This window comes from Squalius cephalus (genome assembly GCF_949319135.1).
Source record: "Squalius cephalus genome assembly, chromosome: 10".
NCBI lineage: Eukaryota > Metazoa > Chordata > Actinopteri > Cypriniformes > Leuciscidae > Squalius > Squalius cephalus.
Genome location: NC_137131.1, coordinates 45628804 through 45636280, shown reverse-complemented (window position 1 = coordinate 45636280; position 7477 = coordinate 45628804).

Genomic DNA, 7477 nt, shown 5'->3' with positions numbered 1-7477 from the left:
TGACAGATTTTACGACAGTAGTAGAAAACAATACTGTTTCCCAAATGTAGGGGGACCACGAGTGCAAAAACTTACATGGTGTTGCTTTAAATATATCTTGTTGAGCAGCTGAGATTATAATTATTAATCATTCAAATAATCTTTCTATATCCTGGTCTTTTGCTATGAGCTCATCAATGTTCTATAGTCCTCTGACCTTACAACAACAGTGTGGTTTTTCTTATTCACAGCATTTAAGGACTTCACATATGATGCTTGGGTAAAAAAACTTATGTTTTTTTTATGAACGACTGTAGGTCTCGTACCATGTTTATAGCTCTTTTTATTTGTATTTTTTTTTTGTTCTGAACCTCCACAGATATTGATATCACTGCCATTCAGTAACTGACCATTTATTGACTGATATTAGCACATTAGTACATTAGCTGTTGTGTGCTGTGTAACATTTGTCACAAACAGTTGTAAACTGACAGCTGTACCGATGCTCAAACTTTTAAAATGCTAGCTATTACACTTACACAGTTGACCACTGCAAACTATTTCTTTTACTGCTTTCAGTATAAATAATGCAACATTATTTGATCAGGGCAATTCTATTTGTAACAAAGACTTTACTGTTTTTAAAGGAGGAGCCTTTTTGTAAACCATAGTAAGTAATGTTAAGTGTTTAAAAAAATGGATACAGTTTTCTGTTGTGATATTTCTCATTAGATAATAAACTACAGATTTAATATAATGCTGATGTGAGCTGACAGTTCAGGAAACCTTTCATCATTTCACATTTGGTAGACTCTTATCAGTCCTGCATATATTTTAAGATTTCAGCCAGTGGAATACATTTTTATTGAACTCATTCATCTTCAAAAAGAGTGTAACCTAAAGGCCTTGTAAATTTTAACAGTGAAATGCAGTGTAATTGCCTGTGTTGATTATTAAAAAGGTATTGGAATAGCGATCTATGTCTGAGCAGCATTAAAAGCTATTGTGATTTTACACCAAGTGCATTGATGCCATAAGACAATGCAAATGATTGTTCTTTTGTTTTATGTACACAACTTTAGGATAACCAAATAAGTTTGGGGTGCCCTTATATATCTAAGCTCAAATAGCAGCAGATTTACACCTTTAGGTAACTGATGCTACCATCTACCTAGCCTAGCATTGGTTGATCACAAGCTGCACTGAAGTGTGGGAACATTCACCATAAGGTTTCCGGGGAATATGGTTCGACCCAGTAAAGAGAACAAGCAAATGTAAATATATCAAGGATCACAGGATCTCAGGGCATTTTTTACCTTTATGAATAGCTTTATACATTTTAAGTTAAGTTTTAAAGGAGTCATAACCTAGTATTACCTTGGATACCCACGCTCTATTATAGTCTTTCAGGCCCTTCTAAAAAAGAAAAGTGGAAAAAAAATAAACACAGAGCTCCTCTGACCCTTATTTCTAAAGGCATTATTGTCTCGCGAGATCTGATGCGATATTTTGGCTGTCGTGGACGGTCATTTTAATAATGCAAATGAGGGGCGCGTTGATTGGTGGCAGGAAGGAGGGGGGTTGACACCACAGGTAACGCTTCAGCATATCATTCCAAAATGACATCATGGTGCAAGTTTTTTCTGATTTCTCATTACTATGACTGCCATGCTCAGTTAGCGTAACTTTAAATGTAACTGCAATCTCAGTCATTTGTTGTTTGCAAAGTAGCAGCCATTCCCCATGTTTACCTCGAAGCTAATACTCCCGCTAGCATACAATAGCCGCATTAGCAGTTAGCTGCTGTTTGTTACACACAGTAGAGCAATAAAAACACAGTCTTACCGTTTCAATTGCAGGCAAGTCTCTGATTGTTGGAATGGCCCCTTTTTCCAAACGGAGCTTCGATGCCAACTTCGCCTGATATTGCCCCAAATTTGTGAACGATTCCGGCGTAAAATGATTAGCACAGACACCTAACGTTAAGTCAGTGGGAAGGGTTGTAGGAACCGCGTCATTAAAAATGAATTTAATCCACTGGTCCCTGACAGCTTGGTCCGTTCTTGAGAGAGAAAACACATTTACATGTTGATTCTGGCAGTCAACAACAGAGCAACTCACGTGTGCACTACGTTTCTGCATCTTTCGCGACTGAATATGAGGGGGAGAGGGGCAGGGCGGGCTTCCTGCAGCATAGGTCTGCGGTGTCCATATATGGTATATCCTGCCCCGTCTTGACGTCAAGTCGGGGCAGAAATTAAAATCTCATATTTGAGTGCGCGTGCACGTGGGCTGTTTTACGAACCCAGGGGTAAACAAACGCTTCACTTTTAAATATCAGCTTCCCGGCCAGTGTATAATCGTTAGGCAATCATAACATACATTGATTCTCGTGGAAAAGTGAAAATTACAGGTTATGACTCCTTTAAATAAAAAATGTTCAATAGAGAAATATGCAATGATGGTAAAATGAAGTGATAATTTTAAATATTAAACTAAAACCACCAGTAGGTGGCATTAAGTCACTGTCATTCATTCATTCAGTAACGAAGCAACTAGCTGTTGATGATTGAATGATTGATTCTCACGATTCATTCAAAGCTGCAGAATTTTGCACAGATGTGTGTGGAACTGCTGTGGCTTTTGTTGGAAATATTATTTCGTTGCAAAAAAAAGAGTACATACTGACAGTACTGTGTTTAGAATGAACGTTTTGTTTGTTGACCTGTTGTATAATAATCAATATCACGTGTGGATATTTGAGAACAATTGCATTCAGATCCGGTACATGTCAAGTCAAGTCAAGTCATCTTCATTTATATAACGCTTTTAACAATGTAGATTGTTCCAAAATGGCTTACAATGATATTAGGAAATTAAAGTAACAGAGATTGTTTTGCCTTCATAGCAGCTCTAGAATAAAGTTATTGTCCAGCTAAATTTAGTTTTGATTGATACACTTCCGTCACAATGATCATTAGTGATTAACTTAGGGGCCGCTAACACAACATCGTTTTAACAGAAAACTCTTCAGTTCTCTCTACGCAAACTTTAAAAACGTGAACCTGTGAGAACGCTGATGGCGTGCACACATGCGTATTACGAGTTCAGTCTATAGGTATGTGCGCAGGCGTGTAGTCCTTCCCTACAAACCAGCCCTCAACAAACTACTTGTCTGGCCTTAAAATTAATAATACAGAATTTGTATCCCTTCCGCGTAGCCACGTGAACCGGAATTATCCCGACAACGCTTTATCTGTAGAGAGGTAAAGGGAGGGGAGGGAGGCCTTCACAGGGAAGAGCCTAGTTGACACTTCAGGACTGCGTTGTCGTTGCGTCCAGGTGCAGGTCCTTCATCAGATCTGGATACAGCCTGGATCCGGCGGACTGCAGTAAACCTCGGGATAAACAGAGAGACTATTAATAGCGTAGATGACAATTCTTTTTCTGATGTAACGAGTACATCAGGATTTATGGGAAGTGTTCCCAGTTCTGGCTGATCTAATCTATGCAGCCTAACATTGAATTATAGAAGTCTATAATGTGTTATGTGTATGCTAGGTCAAAGAGATGCGTTTTTAGTCTAGCTTTGAACTGACAGAGTGTGTCTGCTTCCCGGACAATGTTAGGAAGATTGTTCCAAAGTTTTGGTGATAAATAGGAAAAGGATCTACCGCCAGCAGTCGATTTTGATATTCTGGGTATTATCAAACTTGCCCGAATTTTGAGATCGCAATAGACGTGAAGGATTATAATGCATTAAGAGCTCACTCAAGTACTAAACCATTTAGTACTTTGTAAGTAATCAATGCAGTGTTGACAGAACAGGGCTAATATGGTCATACTTCCTGGTTCTGGTAAGAACTCAAGCTGCTGCGTTTTGGACCAGCTGTTTGTTTATTAAGCATGCAGGGCAACCACCCATAATAGCATTACAATAATCTAGCCTTGATATCATGAACGCATGGACTAATTGTTCTGCATTTACCAATGAGAGCATATGACATAATTTATATATATTTTTAAGATGTAAAAATGTGGTTTTACAGACACTAGACACGTAACTTTCAAATGAAAGATTGGTATCAAAGAGCACACCCAGGTTCCTAACCGACGACGAAGACTTGACAGAGCAGCCATCAAGTGTTAGACAGTATTCTAGGTTTTTTGTCCAATAATTAGAATCTCTGTTTTTTCAGAATTAAGTAGTAGGATTTTACTAGTCATCCAATTTTTTATATCAGCTATACATTCCATTAATTTTGTGAATTGGTAAGTTTCGTCAGGGCGTGAAGAAATATAGAGCTGAGTATCTACAGTATTATAGTGAAAACTAATGCCATGCTTCCTAATGATATCTCCCAAGGGTAGCATGTACAGAGTGAACAGCAGCGGTCCTAGTATTGAGCCTTGTGGTACGCCATACTGAACTTGTGATCGATGAGACATCTCTTCATTTACTGCTACAAACTGATAACGGTCAGATAAGTATGATTTAAACCCTGCTAATGCAATTCCACTAATGCCAACATAATTTTCGAGTCTATTTGAAAGAATGTTGTGGTCAATAGTATCAAATGCAGCACTAAGATCGAGTAACACCAATAGTGAGATACAGCCACGATCGGATGATGAGAGCAAATCATTTGTAACTCTAATGAGAGCTGTCTCAGTACTATGGTACGATCTAAATCCTGACTGAAAATCCTCGCAGATATCATTTCTTTCTAAAAAGCAACATAGTTGTGAGGATACTACCTTCTCTAGTATCTTTGACAGAAAAGGTAGATTCGAGATCGGCCTGTAATTGACTAATCTGTACGATCAAGTTGCGTTTTTTTAACAGGCGGTTTAATCATAGCCAGCTTAAAGGTTTTTGGTATGTATCCTAATGATATCTACATGTATATTAAAATCACCAACAATTAGGACTTTATCTGCAGCCAGTACTAACTCTGATAGAAAGTCAGCAAATTCTTTGATAAAGTCTGTATGGTGCCCTGGTGGCCTGTATACAGTAGCCAGCACAAATCTCAAATGTGATTTATCATTTACACTATATATTGTTACATTAAGCACCAACACTTCAAAAGAATTATATTTAAAACTAGACTTCTTAGTAATTTTGAAAATATTACTATTAATTACAGCAACTCCTCCCCCTTTGCGTTTCAGACGAGGTTCATGTTTATAACAGTAATCTTGCGGGGTGGACTCATTTAAAGTAATGTGATGGTGGTGGCCATCTTGGCAGAGACTGAAGTCGAGACTAAAGACCTATTTATGTAATCAAGCATATCTAATTAATACCTAATTGTTCATAGTTATGCTGGAAGATGGTTATTCAGTTCTGCTGGAACCGTAATAACCTCTCATATCACACAACTCTGCTTTGAATGGCATCTGTGCTAATATTAATGAACTAAAGTTTTATTGAACTTAAGACACAGAATAGATTAAGTTATTATTTACAAATGAACTCTTAGTCACACCCGTCACTATGGGCGGGCCATAGGGGGCCGGGCCCGCCCCCAAAAATGCTTGTGCCCCCCCACTTGAGGCACAGATCTCTTTAAAAAATTACTTTAATTTTAATTTTATATTATCATACTTGCTAATTTTGTGTTGCATTCTTTATCATTAAAACATTAAAAATATAAAGGATCCATTTGCGATCCATTCAGTTTACATGCTTCGTCCTTGTTCCATTATTCATTAAGATAATAATTAATAAATGCACGCACAATTATCCGTGAACTTGATAAATGTTGATAAATGTTTTACTATGCACAAACAAATGCCTTTCAACTTTTGTGTGCAAAATTCAGAATTAAATGAATGTGCAGCAATTTGTACAAATAGAGAGTCTGTAGGCCTACTATACCTGTTGTAGCCATTAAATAAGCGTATTTAGTTTCATATTTGTTAAAATATTATGTTATTTTTTCCCATCTATGTTGATTATGAAAAGTGAACAGCATGAGTAAGATTGGATGCGCACAGTATATCAGGAGACATGGAATGGGTCAGACATGATTTTGACCACTTCATTAAGTTTTGTTTTGTAGAAAGCCTTTCTTTAAAGTGAATTTCGTTTTGTATAAATTGTATCTTAATTTGTATCATTTTTTATCAACCAATTGCCTGGATAAAATTGCCAATTGCCTTTAATAAATAAGAAGCAAATATAGCAGACAATATAATCATGACTTGGAGGCGCCGGCGCGGTCACTTGCATTGCTTGTGAACTGGAGCGCATCTCATCATAAATTAACCGAAACTCAGCGTATGCCTCACAGACATGAGAAATACATCTAAAGAAAGCTTGAAATATCTTTAAACGAAACAATTCAAAACGAAAAGAAATAGGCTACTCTGGTTAAATAATCCATTATGTGCATTTCTCCATATGGGTGCATTCACTACGGAGATGGCGATCGCCAACTTCATATTTGCAGCCGACACTGACAGAAAACACTAGTTTATTAATAAAAATCAATGCACACATCACCGAATTTACAAATGCACATCTTGCTTGTTGCACGCACACATATTATGTCGAAATAACGAGATATTATGTTGAAATAACATTATTAATAGGCTGATAATAAATCTTTAAGAATATTTGATTGAATGCTGAATGTTGTGCTTTTTCAATTTAATAAAATTAATACTTTAATTGTGACAATTAAAATAATTGAATATTAAATATTAAGTGGCCAATTTTTGTAATAGTATTTATATAGGCTATAATATATCTAGCACCCCCTCAGCACCTTCATTAAAAAATTCCCTGGCGCCGCCCCTGGTTATAATGGCCCCACGTATTAAAAAATGGTCGGGTTTAAATCGGGCTCGGGCTCATAGTTAATGTGTCGGGCCGGGCTGGGCTCGGACACAACGTGCACAGCCTCGGGTAGGGTCGGGCTTGATTTTTTTGGGCCCGATCTAAGCTCTAACTCAAAGTACCAGTAGGCTCAAAGTCTCTGTGCGTGTGTATGTGCGTGCGCGTGTGTGTCTCATGCAATGCATATGCCCATGTTGACTGCTTTAAAATGCAATGTTTGAGAGATGCTTCTGGTGTTACATCTAATATGTTGTATAGTGAAGTGTTTTATGGATATTCATAACATTGCTTCTATGTAATGTGGTGTAGGCTATAGGCTACCTGGTCATATTGCTGTTGGTTATGTTTAACGTGATGATTACGTGCTGCGCGAATAGAGTATACGATTATTATACATATATGTTCTGTAGGCTAATAATAATTTTGCCCTCCCATGCATTTCATATGCCCCCCTTAAGACTGAGGTCTGGCGACGGCGCACTGCTCTTAGTGACGACACATTCCTGCTGAATAGAGCTGTTTTACATTAGTGCTTCATTCATTTGTCGTCTTCAGTGATACATCAGGATCGGTGGATCAGCAAAAACTCTGGATTTTACACAAATGATGATGATTCACTGTATTTTTAGACAGTGGACACACTTGAACGTA